This window comes from Dermochelys coriacea, chromosome 17 (assembly GCF_009764565.3).
Source record: "Dermochelys coriacea isolate rDerCor1 chromosome 17, rDerCor1.pri.v4, whole genome shotgun sequence".
In the NCBI taxonomy this organism is placed as follows: Eukaryota; Metazoa; Chordata; order Testudines; family Dermochelyidae; genus Dermochelys; species Dermochelys coriacea.
Genome location: NC_050084.1, coordinates 13,484,278 through 13,508,960, shown reverse-complemented (window position 1 = coordinate 13,508,960; position 24,683 = coordinate 13,484,278). Strand labels below are relative to the sequence as shown.

Sequence of the window (24,683 nt, the reverse complement as noted above, 5' to 3'; positions counted from 1 at the left end):
CAGACTTGAGAGTGGCTATCCTTCAACAAAAAAACTTCAAAAACAGACTCCAACAAGAGACTGCTGAATTGGAATTAATTTGCAAACTGGATACAATTAACTTAGGCTTGAATAGAGACTGGGAGTGGATGAGTCATTACATAAAGTAAAACTATTTCCCCATGTTATTTCTCCCCCCACCCCACCCCCCACTGTTCCTCAGATGTTCTTGTTAACTGCTGGAAATGGCCCACCTTGATTATCACTACAAAAGGTTTTCCTCCTTTCCCCCCACCCCTTCCTGCTGGTAATAGCTCATCTTAAGTGATCACTCTCCTTACAGTGCGTATGATAAAACCCATTGTTTCATGTTCTCTGTGTGTGTATATAAATCTCCCCACTGTATTTTCCACCGAATGCATCCGATGAAGTGAGCTGTAGCTCACGAAAGCTTATGCTCAAATAAATTTGTTAGTCTCTAAGGTGCCACAAGTACTCCTTTTCTTTTTTGTGTGTATATTATAGCCATGAGACCAAGCTTAATGACAGTATGCAGTGCAGATGTTTAAGGTTTTCTTTTATTATGCTGTAAAAAGGTATGTACAACTATGCCTACAAAGAGTGCATAAACAGAAATTAAGTTCAGCAAATGAAAGGGCAGTTTTAAAACCATCTCATTATTTCTACACGTTTCATGTCATACCCTTGGATTTCAGTTTCAGAAGACTAAATCCACAGTGTGATTTTGATTACTATTGTTTATCGTCTTTATTCTAAACCACATTTTAATCCTTTAAGCCTTTTAGGAAAGCAGGATGCATTTAATTATAAGTAATAATGTAAAGTGGCATTCTTCTATTACATCACACTAATGATAATCCAAGTCCTGTTACATAATAGCCTGTGTTTTCTACAGTTTCTTGCTTACAGCTTAGAGCACAAAGTGAAATTCACAGATGTAAAGTATAATCAGCAAGTATCTACCTTCAGAAAGTCTGTCTATAGATATTGGTTCCTCCAGTTAATATCCCAGCTAAGTGCATTTTATTGTACTGCTTATTATATAAAAGAGACTTGATATTATTTATAATATCCATATAATAATTGCTTTAGTTGCTATAACCCAATTCCACTGAATAAAACAAACATTCTAAAAGACATTCCACAATCCCATGATACACTTAAAAAGTTCCCATTTTCTTTTATATCTATTAACAGGTTCTGTCAGCTACATTTCATGCTGACTCAGTAATGTTATGCATGCAGAAATTGGCTAAAATGATGCACACTAGCATTGCAAATGCAAACAATTTTTACATAGGCATTGTTTTTTCAATTTACAAATCACTATTGAAGATTAAACCTGAATACTAACTAGGTGCTGTTATCTTGCCATTCATTCAGCAATGTTTTCATCTGCCTTCAGGTTAGATCATTTGGGGGTAGAGGGAGGAAGGATTTTGCCTTGCATTACAAATTAGAGGGGAAGGTTTTCTGGAGCCTGGATCAGAAGCTGAGGACCAGACATTGAAATGTATTAGGAATGGGTTTGCATTGGTTCTGCTGAGGTAAAGGCTGGAACAAGTGGCCATGGGGGGGGGGGAGGGAGAGAGAGTATGTGTGTACATATATATATAAAATGATCTGCCATAGATAAGATGCATCAGCATAATCCTGAACCACATTATGATTGGACAAGGACTGCATGATGTTAAAGTGGGGGGGGGGGGGGAAGAGAGAGAGATTATAACTTTGCCTTGTGTAAAATAGAGAGAGAGCGATAAAACAGAATTCTATATAAAAATAAGGTTTGAATATACAACTAGTATCTTTAAACAGAATACAATTTTTGCAGTGTAAGTTTAGGCCAGAGATTCCATAATATATGTAGTTTCTATAAAGCCCTGCACTATAATGTAATTCATCAGCATGAAGAAACGTACTTTATAATGAGCCTTCTTCTTGCACTACTGAAATTAATGGGGGGGCTGCCAGTGACAACCAGGCTAGGTTCCACCTGAAGTCAAATGCAGGATGCATACCTAGCACCTTGCAAGACAGAGCTCACCCTGAGAGGTCTAATCCTGCAGTCCTTACTGCAAGTGGATATTTCGCATGAGGAAAATCTGGCCCACATGTACCATCATCCAGATCCACGTACACTGTGCTTTGAATTTTGCCTTGACTTACACCCCATGCTACCTCAATGATGTCAGAGTAGATTTGGCTCTGTAGGGGCAGTGTATATGCCAAGGAAAAAAGAGTACAGAATCTAGAATAAATTAGAAAACTTGACCAGGGTAAATCTGTCACATCAAAGCTTCTCCTGCCACACATAAGAGAATAAAAAGTTTCCTGCAATAAATAAATAAACTTTCACAGAAATACCATAAAGTAAAACAGCTGGGATAGTCTTTTTAAAATGAAAACTTTCAGGGTACTCACCTGGTGGAATTTATATTGTTGAACTTCCATTGATTATAGTATGAGACTGGAACAGTAAATTATTTCAGGTCAAGGAAGCTTACATCAGCATTAATGCAAAGTAAAAACATAGCCAATGTGACCTAAACATTATCCCTGCAATGGAAGGCCTATTACAAAACAATATGAGGGAAGACTAGAGAGACTTTTATTTGCACCAAGACATCATATATATGCAGTCTAATCGCAGATAATTGCTTACATGGTTCTTTTGGACTTAAAACAAAGCGTCATTTTGATGTCAGCCGTCTACATGATGTAAGCAACCTAGTCAATCAAATCCATAACCAATCACGTCCAGTGCAAGAAATCCCATTTCCAATTACATTAGGAGTTTTTAATAGCCTGATAAGCACAATAAATAAAATGTAGCATGTTCTCTCTTTTTAATACATATATATATCAGGGATTCTCAAACTGGGTGTCATGACCCCTCAAGGGGTTGTGAGGTTATTATGTGGGGGGTCATGAGTTGTCAGCCTCCACCCCCAAACCCTGCTTCACCTCCAGCATTTATAATAGTTTTAAATATTTAAAAATGTGTTTTTAATTTATAAGGGGGGGTTTGCACTCAGAGGCTTGCTGTGCGAAAGGGGTAACCAATACAAAAGTTTGAGAACCACTGATATATATAGATAATATTGATATAGATCATTTAGACCAATGATAACTTGGATATCTGTTTCCACAATGGATCAAATTCTACTATAGTTCTCTCATTGAGGCAGTCAGTATCATTATGAATTTCAGAAGAGAAATGACCATCACCACACTAAAATCCAGCACTGTGCACAATTAAGAATTGAAACACTATGCATCTAATACTGAGAAAACTGCAGTTTCCATATGCTGGAAAATGTTAGCAGAAACTTCTTTGAACAGCTTATCAGTGTCAGCTGAAATGGTATTATATAGCCTTAAGACCTCAGAAAGCAAGAAAGCTAAGAGGGAGGCTTTCTTAAATGTATTCCTTTTGCTCTTTTAGTAGATAAATCAGGATGCAGTCACTACAAATCATCTTTCAGTGATTGAAATTATATTTAAAATAAAATGAACCAATGTATGTTTGAATACATAAAGCCTATTAATACATATGTGCATATGCCAGATAGGACCATCACCTTTTGATTACTGCCATTAAGATTATTGGACATTATGGGCCAAATTCATCCATGGTGTGAATTCACTCACTTCCTTGACTTCAATGGACTAATTTGGACCAGGGTATTCAAATGGAGGGGAAATCATAGCTCTTTGTTTTCTGATTCTTTCTGTCATCTACTTATACCTACCTACAGAGTTGTGTATTACACAGCTACCAATCAATTGTGTATCTTCTTTCTTGGGCCTGGGGGATGTTTGGAAAATACAATAGAACACTAGTGGGATGCTGTTAAATGAGAACTTGGGTACCTCTCTGTCTTGTGAGAGTGTGTGCGCCCACCCCCGAATATATCCCATATGGATGCACACAACACTCAAAGCAGATGCAGGTCTGTGTTACTGATTGTTATTGAAAATAATAGGGGGGAGGGAAAGAAAATATGCATACACAGAGAAAGAGAGAAATAATGTGTGCACAGAGAGAATGTGAGTACACCAATGCTGTGTTTCACAGTTGCTATAAATACAAACAGTGTATTACAACTGTGGATAGGTAGGAGATGTGGATAGGTAGTAAGACACACTGCTGCCTTCACCCTCTGGCCCAGCTGTAGCCCTTTAACTGTGTTAAGCTCAGTGCAGCCTCCTCATGCAGCAGTGACCTACTGCCTTTCTCCTCTCCTCCCCTAGGTACAGCCCACCTGTTGCTCAACAGCTAAATTAAGTTCCCCGGGGGGAAAAACAAGTTCTAATTGTGTCCAGCTTGCCCCTATGCAAGGAGCAGCGCTGGCGCTCTGGCCACGGGCTGCCCCCGCCCCACCGGGTCTTGCAGCAGCTCTGTGCTTGCTTAGGATGCTGGTGGCCTTTGTGTGCAAGGTTCCCCCCCCCCCCCCGCGACACGGTGCAAGTTCAAAGCATCGCCTCCCCCGGGGGCGGGTACCGGCTGCTTCCGCAAGGCAGCCAACATGTTGCCACGCTGTCACCGGCCCCACCTCAGCCTTGCCGCCCCCCCCCCCGCATTCTGCTGCTTCCCGGGGGGGATATTCAGCTCAACCTTCTGTCCAGACTGTGGGAGGGGGGAGGGGGACAGCGCATCCAAAACTAGCTGAAGGAGACTCCAACAGCCAGGGCTGGACGCCCCACGCGCCCCCCCCCCATCAAGCACCAGGGGCCCCCTTTAAACCGCCAGGTGCAAAATCCTCCCGCCTGCCATCTCTCCGCGCCTAACGAACCGGCTGCCAATCGGCCCGGATCCCCCAGTTCGAGCCCACCGTCCAGCAGCAGACGGGACTGGTTAATAGAATACGGAGATGTGCATATTCTAGACACACACACACACACACACATTATTGTGTGCATACACACACGCGCGCGCGCGCGCATGCATAGATTATTGTGTACATACACACACACGCCTGCATGCATTATTGTGTACACATACACACGCACACATTAGTCTTCCTTGCACAGCCCTGTGACCATCACCGCCACACGAATCGAAGCAAATGATGGTCAGAAACCAGCACACAGCTGCACAATCCACACACACACACACACACACACACACAAGCCGCTCTCAGCAGGTTCTTTCACACACACACCCCCACACACACCCCCCCTCATTCTTTTCGTGCAACAAACACCTTAGCCCCGGGCTGGCTACTCGCGATCATCTCCCGCGCCCCGGAGCCCTGCCGGAGGATGCAGAAGGGGGGAAGGCGCCCCCAGCTCCGTCTCCCCGCTGTACTCACCTCCCCAGCAGGCGCCTCCGGGTTTTCTCCCCTGGCTCCCTCGGCCCCCCTCCAGGTCGCTGCTGGCCGGGGGGGGCGGTGGTGGTTTATTTTCCTCCGCCCAAGACGAGAAGTCTCCGGTCACACGCCCAGTGGGTAGAAATCATGCAGCCCCCGAGGCGAGCACTGGCTTCCGCGGGGTTCCAGCGCTCGCCTTTTATCGGGGTGCATGGGGCGGGGGAAGGGAAGGAGAGGGGTGAGCCTCGGTGGAAGACTTGGGGTCAATCTCCGGCAGCGGGGCAAGTGGCCCAGGGGCGCCCCGGGGCCGTCAGTGCTCCATGCCCCCTGGCAGGGCTCCCTTTAAACTCCATTCAGCAGTGGCCTGGCGCCTCCAGCAGCCCATGGCGAAGTTGCAGCGTCCGCCTTTCCCCGGCTTCGGGAAACACCCCCCCATCCACCTCCTGGGGCTCGGGAACCTGGACTCAGCCGGCTCCGGTTTGGCTTTCCCCGCTCTGCTGCCTGGCGGCTGAGAAGCGCCTGGCCTCCCTGCACACGCACCGCCCCAGAGCCAGAGCCAGAGCCAGAGCCAGAGCCAGGCAGCTAGCGACTGCTTCCTCCCCTGCGAATGAGAAGCTGCCCACGTAAAACTCCTGCACACTGGAGCCCTTTCATATTGGACACCTTGCACCAGGGCCCTGAGTAACTCTTTCCTCACCAGGAGGCCAGGCGCACTCCTGCAGATCTGGGGCTCCTGGACTGAGCAGCAGCGGGAGGCCCGGAGAGAGGGAGAGGGGGGGACAGAGGATGACAGGTTGAGAGGAGAGGGGCCTGGGGGCAGAGCTACAGCGACGGAGAACAAAGGGGGTGGGGGACAGAGAGCGAAAGAAGAAAGTCGGGGGGAGTAAGAGGGCTGAGGGGCAGGTTAAGAGAGGGGGAGGAAGCGAGGGACACTTTTAGAGAGGAGAGGTGGAGAGCTGAGAGGAGGTAGGGGCAAAGAGAGTTCGAGGGAGGGAAAGGGAAAAACGATGAGGATTAAGGGGAAAGGGACACAAACCACCCAGCCCAGAGCAGCATCCCAGGAGAAAGGAGAAAAAAATGTGGAGACTCCCAAGAGAGAAAGAGTCCCCTTGAGGGAGACTCAAGGATGTAGAAAACTCCCAGGGAGAGACCGAAGGGGAGAGACTCGCAGCGCCTCTCAAACTGTGGATCGGGATCCCAAAGCGGCTCCCAACCTCATTGTAATGGGGTCACCAGGGCCAGCATTAGATTCACGGCTGATGCCGAAGCCCAAGGGCTTCAGCCCGGGGTGGCGGGGCTGGGACTTGGGTTTCAGCTCCAGCCCCACCTCACCCAGAACGGTGGGTCTTGGACTCCGGCTCTGCCCCCCGAGCAAGGTCATGTAGTCATTTTTGTTGCCAGAAGGTGGTCACGGCGCAATGAAGTTTGAGAACTGCTGGGCTAGAGAGTCCAGGGGAATGGGGAGGGAAGGAGAGGAGACACAAGAGAGAAGAAAATTAGCATAGGCAGTAAGGGTTGCAGCCAGGGGAGGAAGGGACTCTGAGTGAGGTGGCTGGAGGAAGATATTTATAGCCAGTCTTATGCTACCACTTTTCATCAGGCCTCTAATTGGCTAGCAGCACAATTCACTAAACACAGTTTAAGGCCCATATTTGAAGAATTCATTCAAAGACCCTCCCACCTTGCAGAGTCCCAGAACCACCAGAATTCTACACAGCAACGAAACAGACTCGCAGCATGAGCCCGAGTCAGCTGGCATGGACCAGCCGCAGGTGTCTAGTTGGTGTGTGGACATACCCTGTGACAGCTCAAGTTCCTACATGTTGTATATTTCACTATGGGATATTAACTAGAAATGATCTTAGATATTTATATGGCCCCCTTTACCGTAGTATCTGAGCTATGCACAATCTTTAATCTATTTATTCTCACAGAACCCATGTCAGGTAGGTATTATCCCCATTTTACAGATGGGGAACAGAAGCACAGAGACTAAGTGACTTGGCCAAGGTCACACAGGAAGTCTGTGGAAGAGCAGGAATTGAATCCAGGTGTTCTGAGTCCCAGACTAGCACTCAAACTACAAAATCATGTTTCCTGTCTTTAGATCAAAGACTAACTCAACAAACGGGACACAGGCAAAGCCAAACACAGTGCATATTACTAACTTGTCACAATTCTAGACACCCAAATGCCAAATAATTTTGTTTCTATGAAAACCCACAATCCTTCAGAATAGCTCACAAAAGACGTTTGATGGGCTGACATAAGTGAGTGTAGAATCAGACACCAGCATTTTTATAAACAAAAGAAAATAAAAGGCATAACTAAACTCTGCCACAAGCCTCCTGAATGAACAGTGTGTGTTTCAACATAGACCTACCAGTTACACCCTTACTTCTTGACAATATACAGTGCTCTCTCTCTCTGTTTATATACAGAGATATTGACGAGGGCAAAGGAGGAAAGATGGTGCCAAATGATCACAAATACCGTTCCTATCAGGCAGACAGTCCTTTGAAGTGGTTCCAAATTCAAGTTCTATGGCACGTTCATGCTGGGATAGAATATCAAGGCTACCTTTTCTGCATCTCGCAGTTTATTAAGCATCACCTTAAGATGAAGAGTTATGGCTTCCCAGACACTTTAGATCAGCCAGAAAACACCACTGAGTTTTATGTCTTTTTATCCAGGATATCTGGGATTAGTAGGGTTTCTCCCCCCCCCCCCCCCCCGTCTCTCCTTTCTTTACTCACACAGGGAAGGGCACTCTCTCCATGTCTGAAAAGCAGTGACATGGTCACTCTAATGTGATTGAACAGCTGTTTCTCTTTCATTTTCTTCACCATGAAAGGTGTTCTATATGGTAGCTCCATCCCCATGGGAATGCATGCATGTGACTTGCTTGGCAAAGCCAGCCGTTCCTTACATGCCTGGGGCCTGACCCCACACCACTGTCACTCAGAACTCCCATTGAGTAAGCAGTACCCAAGGAACAAAGAATCAGGGTGCCATAGTGTGATGAAATGAAACTAAAGACTATTTAGGCTGATATCTGGAGAAATGTTCCAACCGGCAGAACTGGGGCATAGTCTCCAATGGAAACCCAACTAGAACTGTGTGCATAGTATTCAGGAAACGACATGGAGAGTTTCCAGCAGCTACTAAAACACTTTGACAATCACATTAATATTAAGCAAAGACTGTATGGCCTCATGGATCTTGTGTCATCTTTATATTTCAAGGGTATTTAATTCATAGCCTGTTAGTGTCGTACGTTTCCAGTGTAAAAATCTTTCCTGTCTGCTGCATCTTTCTCCAGACTAATGAATCACTATGTTACCAACACTTCGGACTAGATGGGGCCTTTAAAACACAGTGAATGAGAGCAGGAGATGTTCAAGGAAGGGATCCCGCCTTTCAATGCTCCTCTCCTGCCCCAGCGAGCTAGTTAACCCCGACCAGTTGCAGATTATTGCCCCCTGAGCACTGACCAATACATTGGAGGGGTGGAGCCAAAGCTCTTCTGTGCTCTGCCCACTCCTCACCCCCAGAGGGCAGGGATATTAGGTGCATGTTACTTATATGCACTGGACCCCTGGTCTGGGGAGGCCATGCAGGAGTATGGGGATTCTCTTACTCCTTTGTACATCGCCATAAAGGTACATAGGCCAGACTACAATCCGGCACTGTATTATCTTCATTATATAGTACACATATCCATGTCCAACAAAAACACTTCAATTGTTGATCCATGAACGTAACTCCCACTGATGTCAATAGGAATGGTGCTGATAAACCATAGGCTGCCTGTGTTTTCATTACATTTTACACCAGAATAGGGTTGGAATTCATTGCTTTTTCATTCTTTTGCTTTTCCTCTTTTCTTTGGTTAACTCTTAAAGGGATCAAGCCTGATTTGCTTATATGTTACCCCATCAATTTTAACAGCACTACTGAAATAAGTAAAGCAAGGGTTTGGCCCACTATTGTTCTAATCAATTTATAAGAACTTAATTCCCTCTTTAGGCTTATTTTCCCGCCCATACATTCCCAAAGATAGTAACCAAATCCCAGCCATCCAGTAGCAAAAGCATCTGCCTTGTGGTTTGAAAATAGTAATCTGAAAATGATTGGAGTTCTATATTTATTTTTTAAATCGTTCACGGACCAGATTCTGATCTCCGCTACACCTACATAAATCCAAAGTAACCCCAGTTACTCTGGATTTACATCCACAAAATTGAGTTCAGCATCTGGTTCTCCCTCTCTTTTATTCCACATCCTTTAAAACATATTACTGATTGTGTAAAACCTTGTGTTTTATAAGAATAAATATAAATTACCAATTTTGTTCCTATATGTGGACACAAATGCTAGCTCTACATGGCACAAGCACATAAAAATGTGTATTTTTTATTAAGGGATGAAAGTTTTAGAAATCACAAGTATGTCATCTGCATTATGTTTCGGCAAATAATGCAGAGGGAGACAATATAATACCAATGAGACAAAGTAATACAGTGAAAAAATATTGAAGACAAAGAAAGTTGTTGTCACAGGCTTAGCTGCCTGCGGGTAATTGGTGATAGTTGTTACTGTCAGAACTGAGGCATCGCTCTACTAACAAGTGCATCATGGTTTGATGTAATTTGTCATAAACTTGCTTCAGATCAGCCAAAATGATTAATCAAACATTGGGTATCACCCAGTTCAAAGGTGAGATAGCTCAGTAAGCCCATGACTGGAGTGGTGGGTTTTTTTCTTTTTTATCTATGCACCCCAGCTTTTTGAGTTGCACTTTCTGTGGTAAATCACAGACCAAGCAATACCATGGATACATAGCTATGAGCTATTATTTAACAAGTGACCACCAGTACTAGGAACATACCAGCAGCATTAGCCACACCAGATCATTGGTCATCCTGCAGCAGAACAAGGGAGAAGCCAAAAGCCAATCAAATCAAGCCAATGTAAAATTTTAGAAAGGATTGACATTTTAAAATGTCTCCCCTTTATTAGCTATGTCATGATTTTATAGATCCATCACATCAAACCGTAGAGCTCTTTAAATGGTCAATCTTCCATTGAAATCAGTAGGAGTTTTGCTCAATTGAGGAAATTAAAACTGGAAAAGATCTATTAGATCCACCTAAGCTATCAACTTTCCAGTGCAGAATTGTTCCCTACAATATACAATATGTTCTTGTCCTCCATTCACTCCAATTTTAAATGTACCAAGAAGTGTAGGTTCTAAAATTCCTTTGGGAGAGTTCATAAATACTTCATACCCTAATAGGTCTCACAATTAGAACATGTTTTCTGACTTTTTTTTTTTGCTTAATTTCATCCCATTATTCCTAATTAAACCGCTGTGCACCATCCCAAACAACTGCTACTCAGCCTGGATATTTATACCCTTCTAACAATGGTTAATTATTCCAGAGGCAAATTGTTCTTAAACTTTCTCCTTTATTTCATTTCTCTATTGGATGATTTATTTTGAAGTTTAATGGGCAATTTTTAGAGATAATAGCTAGCTTTTATAATTACTGAGTAGGTTCTGCTTGAGGATTTATGATCCTTCTGTGCAGTGCTTATTGTGTTTGCCAACTCATGTAATTGATGTTGATTGATTAGGTATTTGCAATGGGGCTGAAGAGGAACCACATGAAAGATCATTGGTAGTTTAAGAAGCAAAACAGTTAACTGTGCTTGTTTTGTGGGAAGAGAGAGAAGGCAGATCTACCAGCTTTTTTAATAACCCAGTGCTGTTGCCCTTGTTTACACTGACTAGTACCTTCTTCCATAAAGAGGATTGATTTTGATTACTCACAGAACAAGGTGCTACTCAGCATAAGAAAGGGTTGCAGCATCAGGCCTAAATTATCCAGCTGTCACATTGCTTAGAATAGTTGTAGACAGCAGAAGAGATGCTTAATAGAAAAGGGCCTGAGCTACAAAACTTCTAGCAGATCCACATCTCCTGGTCGCATGCCAGGATCATATGGATATAATCTCACTTAATCAATTTCTTTCCATTGCAGAGGCTTCGGGGTGTACCTCGGTGCATCCTATTTTCTGCCTGTAGCACCAAATAGTTTAGTCTCCTGTTGGCTGCAATACCTTGGTCTAATTTCAATTGTTGGGTTTGGTGTGTGAATGCTAGATGCTGTTGGTGGCCTGTGATACACTCAGGATTAGATTAGATGATCTGGGTCCCTTCTGGCCTTAAATTCTATGATCTCTGATTCTATCTCCATCCCCTCTGTGTGTTTGGTTCCAAAGTTTCAGTTCAGCCCATTAGAGAGACTGGGCTGGCTATAAACATCAAATCTAGGCTTAGCTTTGGCACCTGACCACCCCTTCCCGCTGTCTGAAAGTCCAGGGTTTTGATCCAGGCTTACCTACTAGTGCTAGCTACGGCTTCAATCTTATAATAGGTTCCCATCCAGAGTGTAGCTCATTGCAGGATGGGGGCCTTAAAAATCAGTTTGATTTTGCAAGTCCTGTTAGTAAATTCTTTCAACCTGGACAATAAAACAAGAACTCCTTTTCATTACAAAATAAACCTGTAGGTAACTGTGACAACACCCACAAAAATTTGCTCGCTACCCATTGCAACTCCAAACACTTGTGACTTAGAGAGCATGAGGAAAACACACCATGAGGACCAATGTACATTTATATCTTTAATTTCAAAAAGTAGCCTCAACTTCCAACAATATCTTGCAAGATCTCAAGATGTGGCAGAATCGCCATCGAGCCTGAGAAAAAAAGCACCCTATGCTCATGCCTTTGAGCTGGGTGTTTTTTTATTAATGTTTAGACATAGATTGTGCCCTTGAACGCTATATATTAAAAATGGAATAAAAGTGCTGTCCCATATCATCCCAGGAAATGAGACCACTGCCATTTGAAGAGGCCATTATCTGTATGTTTACACTGCAACTACACGTCCACAGCTGGCCTGTGTCAATTGACTCGGGTTCATGGGGCTCAGGCTCACAGGACTGTTTAATTGCAGGGTAGACATTCAGGCTTGGGCGAGGGGGAGGAGAGTCCAAGAGTCCAGGCTGCAGCCCATGCCCAAACATCTACATGGTAATTAAGCAGCCTGAGCCCTGTGATCCTGAGTGAGCAGGCACGAGCCAGTCGCGGTGTTTAGCAGTGTCGACACATCCTATAAGGCAATGTATATATATCTTATAGATTTACAAGGAAGTTTCAGTGGGGAGTTTTTTTGTTATCAAAGATAGCCCTGTAATTTTAATGAGTCAGATGTTCTAAATCTTGTGTTGCTTTTCATTTTAAACATCTTAAAATGTTTTGTTGACAATGTGCTTATTTTTAGACTTCCCAGTGGCAAGAGACATTTTGGAAGGGAAGTGGTGTGAAGCTCCATTCAGACTTTACGTTAATGGGAAATTTTACTGATGGGGAGATCATTTTTTTTCTTTTACACCTAACTCCCAAAGCACATCACGATCTCTCAGATAGGCAGGGATGGCTCCTGATTAAACACCTGCCTATCTGGAATGCGGCAGCTCTATGCACCAATCTTATCCCTTCCTGGGAAAACTATTCCTGCGAGGGGGGTTGCAATAATCTGCAAAGGAGAAGCACGTGTAGGTACTACTCTACATCCAGCAGCACACGCGTGGGTGTGCGGACCACCTTTCAGCCCTGCCCAAGAATGCCTCTACACGGCAGACCTGTGGTGTGGATTTCCTTTAGGTGAGAAGCTAAAATGGTTCAGTCAGCCTCCACCACATGCTCTTGCTGCTGTTCATGAGTTTACAGCTGGGCATCTCTGTGCAGTTTCTGCCTAATTTGGCCCTTAGGGGAAAACCTACTCCCCAGAACTCAACCCAAGTAGCTGCGCTAGATTCTGGAGAGATGCATGGGGTGTCAGTGAAAGAAGAAATGTATCCCTCTCCCTGGGAGACAGCTGATACTGTAGCCTTGAGGCTTCACCCAGGCAAAGGGGAATGAGAAGGGGCTGCTACCTCCACCCCATATATTGCCCCCACTCAACTATTGCATGCTGGTGCACAGGGATCTACTGTGGAGCTCAGCTCTGTGCATGTGGTATGGGCACCCTGGGCATCCCCTACCTTGCACAGCATAACTACTTCAGAACTATTAAAGACACGGTGACAGTTGTAGGATTGGCCCCTTTAAATAATATTTAAGCAAAAGTTAGCTAACCTCATATCTGGTGCATTCGGCTTGTTCAAGATGTCCCATTTGGGCTACCACGCACAGAATGAACTCCTAAATCCTGACACTATAATAATAATCTGCCCAGATTAGGACAACATCTTCTGGAATACATTTACAATTTTGCTGAATGACCATAGTCCCAATGGGACAACTGGCTATTATTCCACAACCCTAGCCATTATCTTCCCCAAATATCACAAGCAGGAAAAAGAGCATCGACCTGTGCTGGATTTGCCAACAACTCACGTACACGGACACCAAGAGTCTAGAGCAAAACAGGCAGCATTTTACGGCGTGCAGGTTGTTGAAATAAATCCATGCCCCAAGACCACCTTTCAGGTGTGCTAATCCACCATACTCTGCCATATCGGTGCTACCTTGTGTCATTCAAGCAGCAGAATCCCCAGGGATTCCAGGGATACACATGCCACAGAACAATGCAACTTTCTGACTCCTGGTATAAATCTCTCCATTTTAATCTGCTCTCTCTGACACAGAATTCATGATCAGTTACCAAACATCACCATACAGTGTAGCTTCATCTCTTAAAGGGACAGCACCAATTTGAAATAGGACATCTCAGAAAAAAGTTTACAGTAGTCCCCCGCAATCAATGGTCAATTTTGGTGGTTTTGCAATCACACTTGGCCCATTACAAAGTGCTATCAAATGCTAAAAGTAAGCAAACTAATTCAACAGACCAAAATAAAATTCTAATATGTAACAGCTGTCATGATTTTAGGTGCTTCTTGTAACAATATTAGGTAACAATTTTTCAAACAAATGTGTGGCAGACAGACAATATCCCTTCAAGAAATATATCCAGGTATCACAGACTTGTTGATATCATCATCACAGTGAGACCCTGATCTCAGTGTATGGCACTGCTCACATGCATAAAATTAAGCATGGACATAAGTGTTTTCAGCTAGCCAATGTGAATAAGACTGACTTGTCCTGTAATTATTGTGTGATATGTCCAGTCACAAACTGAAATTTCAACTGTGAACATCAATCAAGGAATTAACTAATTTTTCAGTTTCTGGGTAGAATAACTGGAGGCAAAGGACTGATTTAATCAAAGTGCCTCAGTAATCAACTCCTAAAATGTACTGGTGAAAGAAAGAAAGAAAGAAAGAAAGAAAGAAAGAAAGAAAGAAAGAAAGAAAGAAAGAAAGAAAGCCTGATGTAGTCAGATCCTTCTAACATCAAAGCAGAGCCAGCAAAAATTCTTCCTAAGTGCATTGTAAGAGAGCTTAGCAGAGCATGTATCATGATTCCTTGGTGAAGAGGAAATACACAGTACACAGTGTCCTTCAGCCTGCCTGTCAGAGACAAAATCTCCATCTAGAAAACCCAATAAAAATATATTTCTTTTTAACAAGTGCATCAACTGTGTATTTCTCTTTTTTAAAAAAGGAAGTAACTCTGAAGTCATCCAAGCACATATTTCTAAAGAATATCAAAAGTGGCAAAAATATATAAAAATTATTGCCTGCAAACAGCTGAAGCAGATGGTCTGTTGTGACTCTTCCATAGCCTAATGCAATTAATGTGAGTCAATTTTCCAAAAATAATGAAGAACCCACATTTGGAGATTTCCAGCCCTCCAGAAATCCCTTTGGACTTCCCAGTTCCTGCTCAACACAAAGTGAGGCATTGGCTGTCCCAAACCCACTAATAAACTCAGACTCAGGCCAGCCTTTCTGCTCTCCTAATACGATTAAAGACAAAAACTATGGTGTTATGCAAGGATCCTGGGCAAACATGCAACATTCCATCAAACGACAGAGCTGTACAACAAGTAAGGAATTATTACTACCTGGGAAGCATCATTATAGAAGATGGAAGACAGTATTACTGAAGGCAGCATCAGAATAGCAAGAACACAACAGATGAGAAGGGACATAAATCTGAAGACTAAATTCTGCCCCCAAGCCCAGCCGCTAACCTCCAGCTGGAGGTGAGCTCCCGCTAGCTTGGGGGAGAAGGCGGAGCATCAGTGGGGCCAGGGCCTGGGTTAGGGGAGGATTAGCCTCCCCTGGCCTATTATACCCGCTGCCCATGCATTACTGAATGGAATAGTTTGTGATTAGAAAGGGACTTGCCAGACAGGGAATTCTGGTTGCCTACTTCTCTGTAGAGGTTCCGAGATCTTCTCTTTTTCTCTGGGAGACTCTCCCTTTTGATCATCTTCACACTTCGTCTGCCCCTCTCCATGTTCTTCTATCAGCCCCATCAGGCAGATGAGATGAATGGTTCCAGAAGATGGGTGACCACATCAGGGGGACATCACAGCCAGCAACGTGACTCTGCAAGGGGTTGACAGAAACTTACTGCACATATTGTACTAATTTACAATTTATTGAAACTAGACCTTTTAATAATGCATACCACCCTTTCAGTGGGCAGCAGGACAACAATGGCAGCACAACACTGACACAAACAGTGATAAGTTGCAGCTGTAACAGATGTTCAGTTATTAATAAAAGCTCAATATTACCACAGAATATTAAAACACAAGTTAAATGACGTGCTTTCACAGACAGCCCCACTATTTACTGGTATGCAGGGATCCTTGCCCATTTGTTTTCATTGCAAACAATGTCTGCATAGACAAAATGACAAGTCCAGGGCTAGATTCAGCCACAACCCCACAGTGATGGGGATGTTAGAGGTGCAGCAACTGAAAGGATATTCTCAGTAGCACTGGGCCAGATATAGGCACAATGGTTCTGAACCCACTGAAACTGATGTAAATTGGGACTACCTCCACTGGAACCAACGAACCTGATTTTGCATGCACAGATGCTCATGTAAATCAGGAGTAACAGCACTGGAACCAGGGAACTGGGGTAAAAACCAGGGAGAGATTATAGTCAGGCCTAATATGCAGGCGAGTGTGCAGGGTGCTACTGGGCCCAGTGTGCAAGACTCCCCTGGTTCCCTCCTGCTGCTGTGCTCTGAAGGCCAGCTTAGCATCCTGTGGGGAAGTTATAGTTGCTGCCGGCATTAGGCTGAAGCAACCTGTGAGCATCCACACTACAGGGATGGAGAGCGTGAACTGCCCTTGTTACAGGGGCACAAGGAGAGGAAGTCTCTCTGTCCCCACACCCAACCCCAGCCTAGTCACACTAGTCCCACTGCCTGCAAGACCTACAGGGAGTCCAGTTCCTCCCTGAGGGCCTGACCCTTCACCCACTGAACTCAAATGGAGTCCTTCAGTGAATGCGGGACCAGGCCTTTTGATTCCTTACTGATGGATGAAATTCAATAGTTGAGGAGGTTTAGATTGTTCCTGATACTTAATCCAAACCCTCTCCATAGCTCTGGAGCCGAAACATTGGAGCAGGTGATTTTCAGGGGCAGAGACCCTCTTGGGAGATCCCTTCTAACCCCTACTTCTGGTCTGGCCAGAAGTACCACAAGAGAGAGCTTTTCCTGTGGCATTTTGGCCCCCCACTTCTAGCTAGCATAGAGGCACAGGGTGAAGGGGGTCATTCTCTGAACATATGCTTAGCAGGTGGACCAGCAAGCACCAGAGAGACACGACTGTCCCAGTGCCAGAGCCCACTGCCTTCTTCCCCTCCCTCATGGGGGGGGGGAGAATTCATGCTTGCTGTGCAGCAGAGGTCCTGCTATAAGAATTACCACCAGAGTATTTTTCAGCTCTCCATTTCTGTGTTTTGTAACCTCGCCCATCTGCCACTCCTGTGAGGCTCTCTCCACACCCCTCTTCTGTCCTCTTCTGCTCCTTCCCTTCCCCCCACTGACCCCATTTTTCCATCCAGGGTACCCTCACCCCTTTACAGTTTCCACCAACTCTACATGTTCATCTTCCTTTCTCCAGCCCTCCCACCAGCACAAATCCAGATCTCACATCCACATAGTTCCTCTGCCTCCTTTCCCTCACTTCTGGGGACATTTGTCGCACTCAGATCCTCTCTCTACCCTGCCACCACTTTTGACCCCCTAGCTGCACCTTTCCTCAACTCTTCATTTGACCTGCATCCCTGGTTCAACTCCCCCAAACATGAAAAGGTGCCATCACACCCCTTGGTACCTGGGATGCATGTGTTCAGAACAAAGAGATAAGGGGTAGACAAAAAGTAGAAAGCTGATTAGTTAAATCTAATTTCAGATGAGGCACACAGTACCTTTTTAATGTAAATGGATAAGTATAAAAAGGATAGCTTAGGAGTGTCACTTTGACAGCACATCTTCTTTGTAAGGTGAATTTAACAATACTACAGGAGACAGCTACCCAGGAACTGGTATCAGATTGAACCTTCTTTCCTCTTCTATACTATTATTGAGTTTTAATAATCCGATGAAGTGAGCTGTAACTCATGAAAGCTTATGCTCTAATAAATTTGTTAGTCTTTAAAGGTGCCACGAGTAGTCCTTTTCTTTTTACGGATACAGACTAACATGGTTGCTACTCTGAAACCGATAATAAACATGAATGACATTGGGTATTTGAGAGGTTTCAGAGTAGCAGCCATGTTAGTCTGTATTCGCAAAAAGAAAAGGAGTACTTGTGGCACCTTAGAGACTAACAAATTTATTAAAGCATAAGCTTTCGTGAGCTACAGCTCACTTCATCGGATGCATTTGGTGGGTATTTGGTCTCTTGAATATATTTCATACCGAACTAAAGTGTAGTCAAGCAACTGGCTACATAGTTTGTTAGCAACTCTTGCTTCCTTCTTCCCTGCCACAGAGGAAGTTTCTCACCTGATCGCCTCCTCTAGGCCCTTCACATACCTCAGTGACCCCATCCCATCTCTTGATCTACCTAGCACCTGCTCTTATCCCCTCCCTTACTCTTCTCCTTAACCTCATTCTCCTCTGGTTCTTTCCCCTCACACTATGAGCAATTCCACCTTTGACCCCACTTGCCCCACCTCCCTTCTCTCTTTCATCTCTTAACTCATTGAGCATGCTGTTTACAATGGCTGTTTGGAGTTCTACTCCTTCACTTCCACCTAGACCTGCTCCAGTCCAGCTTCCAGACCTTGCACTCCACTGCAAACCGCTCTCGCCAAAGTCTCTAAATAACATCTTCAGAAGCCAAAGCTCAGAACCAATACTCCATCCTCCTTGACCTGTCAGCCACCTTCAACATAGCCAACTGTGCTTTTCTTGAAATCTTGTCCTCCCTTGGCTTCTATGACTCTGTCCTCTCCTGATTCTCCTCCTATCTTTTTAATTGCTCCTTCAGCACATCCTTCAGAGGATCCTCCTCTTCCGCCTGCAACTTTCTGTGGGGGTTCAACAGGGCTCTATCCATGGTCCCCTTCTGTACTCCCTCTACATCTTATCTCTGGGAAATCTCAACTGCAAGCAGAGTCATCTACCATCTCTCTGCAGACAACTCACAGGTCTATTCCAGACCTGTCTCATTCTGGCCAAACTAAAATCTCAGCCTGTTTCTCTGACACCTCCCTGTGGATGTCCAGCTGTCCGCTCAACCTCAACATGGCTAAAGCAGAGCTCTCAGTTTTCCTCATTTTGATCATGTCCCCCCCTTCACTGACTCCCTCTTCTCTATAGTATCAGCCATAACTCCCCACGACCCCTTTTTTTGATCGCTGTTGTGAACACCACCATCCTGCCCATCACTCAGGCCCATAAACTGGGCATCATCTTCGACTCAAACCTCTCTCCCGGACCTCCTATCCAAGCTACGTCTAAATCTTGCTGGTTCTGTCTGCAGAGCATCTCTAACATATGGTCTTTTCTCATCCATCCACATAGCTAAAACTCTCATCATCTCATCTTTTTCTCTGGCTTGGACAAAAGCCATCCTGCCCCACTTCTGTCCATTCAGAATGCTCCTGCACAGATAATTTACCTAGCCCCCTCATTTTGATCATGCCCCCCCTTCACTGACTCCCTCTTCTCTATAGTATCAGCCATAAGTTATTTGTCTTCACCTTCAAGTTCCATCACAGCCAATCCCCACTTTCCCTATCATCACTCATTCACTATCGAGATATGGACTCCCACCTCCGATCAGCCTATGATGCCACCCTCCATCACCCATTTGTTAAATTTTCACCTTTGTACTTTCTAGCATGCCACCCCTCACACTTGGGAGGAGCTCTCTGTAAACCTACGTCATTGTCTTCCTTCAAATCTCTCCTGTTCTGTGATGCCTAGAAAAAACCCTTGACAACAGTTAGGCTGTGGGTATGCAGAGACCTCTGCTTGTTATGCTGACCAGTATCTCGCTGTTTCCTTGCACTCCCCCATCTATCTGTATCCATCTATCGTCTCTTGTCTTATACTTAGATTGTAAGCTCTTTGGGGCAGGAACCATCTTTTTGTTCTGTGTTTGTACAGAGCCGTGCACAGTGGATTCCTGGTCCATGACTATAGTCCTAGGCACTACGGTAATACAAATAATTGATGATGACCATGATAAACTCCGTAAGGGTTTCTTCTGAGCTCTAGATAGGCTCTCACATCTTTCAAATGGTTTTGTCCATCCCTACTTATTGCAACACTGGGCTTTCAACACCTCCTCTGATAAATGGATTCTTCCCTCTCTTCGCCAGTCATCATACTTGCGGCACAGAGAGCACTTATGAAGAAGTTTTCTTACTAATAATGTCTGAGTATTTCACTCAGCTAGCCAGCCACTTAACGCCAGTCAGAAATTGCTTTTTTCTAGATAGCCGCTGAACTTCAAGATCAGTTAGCTAATCAAAACCACATTAGAAACCCATCAATCAGTAGGGAGCACTGAACAACAGATAGTAAGGCTGTCAATGGCTGTTCAAGGCTGAACTAAGGAGAGCCATAGAGAGGTCTTGTCATCTGTGTAAAGGTGTGGACAGTCCCCGTATGCCTCCTTGTGGCCAGGTGTGGCACTGCAGGTGAGACCCAACTTCCTTTCCTCAATGGTTTCAGAGTAGCAGCCGTGTTAGTCTGTATTCGCAAAAAGAAAAGGAGTACTTGTGCCACCTTATAGACTAACAAATTTATTTGAGCATAAGCTTTCGTGAGCTACAGCTCACTTATCCTTCAACAAAAAAACTTCAAAAACAGACTCCAACGAGAGACTGCTGAATTGGAATTAATTTGCAAACTGGATACAATTAACTTAGGCTTGAATAAAGACTGGAAGTGGATGGGTCATTACACAAAGTAAAACTATTTCCCCATGTTATTTCTCCCCCCCCCCCACCCCACCCCCCACTGTTCCTCAGACCTTCTTGTTAACTGCTGGAAATGGCCCACCTTGATTATCACCATAAAAGGTTTTCCTCCTTCCCCCCCACCCCTTCCTGCTGGTAATAGCTCATCTTAAGTGATCACTCTCCTTACAGTGTGTATGATAAAACCCATTGTTTCATGTTCTCTCTGCGTGTATATAAATATACCAATGTATTTTCCACTGAATGCATCTGATGAAGTGAGCTGTAGCTCACCAAAGCTTATGCTCAAATAAATTTGTTAGTCTCTAAGGTGCCACAAGTACTCCTTTTCTTTTTCCTCAATAGGTAACAAGTTCACTTTAACAGATCTGGGCAAGGAGAAGCAGACACATACTATCAAAGTAGCAAAACCTTTTAATAAGAATTCAGGATAGGAGCAATTACAATAACTGGTTCATAAGATTCTCACTTGGCCCCTGTTCAGTGCTCCCAAACAAAATCCTCAAATGAAGTCTCTGAATTTGGTCAGGTTAGTCATCTGGAGCCTGAGGAAGAAACCACCCACTGTACTCTGCACAGTTTCTCTCCCCTCTCCCTTGACAGCTTCCAGTTTCTGTTTAAATAACCCAGCCCAGGTGGGGCAGGCAGTGCCTCCTTGAGTACACCCAGACTGTCCCTGGTCATAGGCTCTGGCCTGACCCTTAAAGGGGTAGTTCACTTTTTCCCATAGTCATTCAAACCTGTCCCCCGTTCTACACCTCATGTCATGAATTTTAATCTTGGTTAAAAAGGCCAACAGTCAGCTCTAGCAGAATTCTTTCTATGAAGTTTCTGAACCTGTGCCACTTAGGAGACCATCCAAATTACAGCCTGGTTACCCAAGAGGGTTTCATTCCATCCACAATTCTGTTGAACTTTACATATTAAAAAAAAAATCTTGTAGCACTTTCCTTGACTCTCTAGTAGAGTGCATGAAAAATCAGAGCAGAATCCAAAGCTGTTCAAAGGACTTCTCTTTACAAACAATTCCGACTATCATTGCCATGTGATGGGGACAAAACAGCTAAACATTCACATTGGGAGTTTTCTTTTATAAGCCTGTTCAGTTTGAGCCAAGTTTCCCCAAAAGCATTATTGTGAGAAAAGGATATCCTTTGGTATTAAGGTATGCTTTTAGTTGCCATGACAGTATGTGTATCCGAGAAGATGTTAAAGCAGATTTCAGCCAAAAACGTTTAACATTGCATCTAAATGAAGCCATCATTCAGAGAGAGAAAACCACCTCTAATACAAGAATGTAATGGCTTCTTTATATTATATGCTCCACTAATCTGGATGTTAGACCAACAGTCCTGGTGACTCTGCAGTCATAGAAAATGTGACTCTCTTTGGAAACAGTTTCATTAATTTATTGACACCTGTACCAGAAACTACTTACAAACTCCTGTCTCAAGAGGACTGCCAAAAGTACCCCATAATGTACTGATTACAGTTCTGCTCCTCCTTTATCCAAAGGGCAGCCCCAGCACATTACATTTCTACTCCTCCAATATATTCAGGAAGCCAGAAAAAAATTCTTGCCTCTATCTTAAATATTCACAATTCATGTCTTGTCTACCTTGTTTTTCCCAAAAGATGGATGAATGGAGAAGTAGCAGTAATGTAGTGTGACAAGTAACAAAGCAATGTAACCTGATGAAGAGGAAGAAGAAATACATATTCAGATGGTTTAAAAAAAACTTTCTGGTTTTTTGTTTAATTATAATTAAACCTATTTTATAAAAACAACTAACAACCCACTGCCTGAAAAAGAGACTTTGTTAAAGATTCAACACACACCCCTAGTTAAGTGCTGAGAAAGCGGCTCTGAATCTTCCAAGACAAACTCCAACAGAAAGAGCAAAGACAAGATTTGATATTTCTGGTGTTTTTGCAAGGTTAAAAAAAACAACCAGAAAAGGAAACTTAAGAAGAAATAAAAAGACCTCAGACCTTTCCAGCCTTATAATTAATAAAACCCCTACATGGCAAAAATCCTTTTCATCTCTCTGAGTAAGTCCAATTTTTGTTTTGAACACTTGCTTAAGTGGTAGTTTAACCATTTCATGGTAGTTCAACCAAGTTTGCTTGTAACTGTAAAACCAGCACAGAGCTCTTCAGGTTTTTTGGGTGATAGTATCATCCTTTAAACTGTTGAGAACGAAAGTGATCACTAATCAAGTTCAGTTGGCTCCCTGAGCAATGCAATGCTTCTTGTCTAAAGTTTTCTTTTCTTTTCAGTCTGTCACTCCAAATGTAAAATCCCTGGACTGGTTTACAACACAACATACCAACTCAAGCTCAACCATTCATTCAGCATTTCTTCATCCCAATGTATTCTTTCAATAGGGTTTCATTTTAGTTGGCATTGCCTTAAAATATTATGCCTAGAAAAGGCAAGAAAATCCTAAACACACAGTATATCTGGTATAAAGCAAATTAAGGAAGAGCATATTAAATAGTTCCAAAACAGATGATAAAATCAGATGGAACAACAATAACTTTCTTTCTTCCCATAATAGCAAAGATGCTATTGCAAAATGTCGACAGAGGAGAGCCAGTTTGAAAATCTCAATATCAAGGCTTCCATGGGATGGACAAATTTACATAGTGGGGATTTTCACATCTGTTCTGTGATTCAAATAAATTGTGGTTATTTCCAGTCTTATTAATAGGTCAAAACCTAATATTATTAAAATGGAAATCAACAGCTGTTCCAGACGTGCTCTCTTTGAAAAGTAGATGATGTCTGAACTCAGCCTGTTTAGAAGCCTTTGGTCAATTCTTTCGTTGGATCTGGAGCCCTTTATTAAAAGGTATGAAAAAACCCACATTGTATTCTCTCTCTGAGAGATTGATATTGAAGCTGCTGGATTTCTACCTTATCACAGGTAGTTTTTCTTCACTTTTCTGTTGTTCAATTCTATACATGTGCTTTGTGTCACCCTTATCACTGTAGTATCTGAACAGTTTCCATTAGCGCACTGAGCACCTTCCTGTGGCATGGGTTTTATTTTGGGGAATATTTATTTTAACATACACGCTGCTCTGTGTGTATGTTAGAGAAAGCAGGTCGGAGCAGCGCACTTTGCATTTGGAGCACTGGCCGTGAGCGGAAGGTGATGAGGTTTGTATGGCCCTTAGTTCCTGTAGGAATTCATTCATTCAAAGTCTAGGATCAGCTCCTGTGAAAGTTCCGTCTCCCACACAGGTGAGTTTTACCCTTATAAATAGAAAGTTCCATTTTGCCAGAGTGGCAGAACAGCTAATGCGGTGGTGTTGTGGTTGAGAGCTTTTCCCTTGCTTGTACCTGCCCATCTGATCCCAATATGATTAATGGTTCACTCACTTTAACCCTTACAGGTAACACCTACACATTTTCCATGTACAACAGGACTACTATCTCAGCTGCCCTTTCATCTGTACCAATCTTTGGACTCATTCTGTGAGCCCTGAAGTGAGAAGATACTTACTCATATAAAGATTAGTCATGGAAGAGTTGCATGACCTGCCTTGTTTATCTCATTGCCTGGAATTGGCATTATCCAAAACACAATTCCGTTGCAGCAGAAAGAGAAAGGTTCCAATGGATTATCTGACATAATGGACCTGATTATAATCTTACTCCAGTTCCACACCAGAGTATCCCTAATCTTTTCAGTCAGTACTGATTCCCACCAGAGTAAGCAATAACCAAAACAGACCCGGGTGGATCATCTGGGGCAACACATTTCAAAAACATTGCCTGATTCATAATGAACTGAGAGAACAAGGGACACTTGTAGGAAAACTTCCCTTCAAGCAACCAGGTTTGTTATCACCAAGGATAGATCCTCAAGCCCGCAATGCATGCTTTTAGGGTCAGTTGGATGCCATTCAGTGTACTAGCATATATCTGGAACCACAGGACGCTAGGAAGAGATTGTGATGAATATTC

General features: G+C 43.6%; 1 protein-coding gene across 3 annotated transcripts in view; it reads right to left on the bottom strand.

Annotated features, from left to right (window-relative positions):
* CALN1 (calneuron 1) overlaps positions 1 to 5,873 on the bottom strand; it is a 193,076-nt gene extending 187,203 nt beyond the window's left edge. For 2 of the 3 annotated variants that reach the window (XM_043499433.1, XM_038376153.2), the window contains exon 1: positions 5,319 to 5,873. The gene's annotated coding sequence lies outside the window, so the exon portion shown is untranslated. The remainder of the gene's footprint in view (positions 1 to 5,318) is intronic. The other variant, XM_038376152.2, reaches the window with a different exon arrangement.
* Positions 5,874 to 24,683: the final 18,810 nt, after the last annotated feature.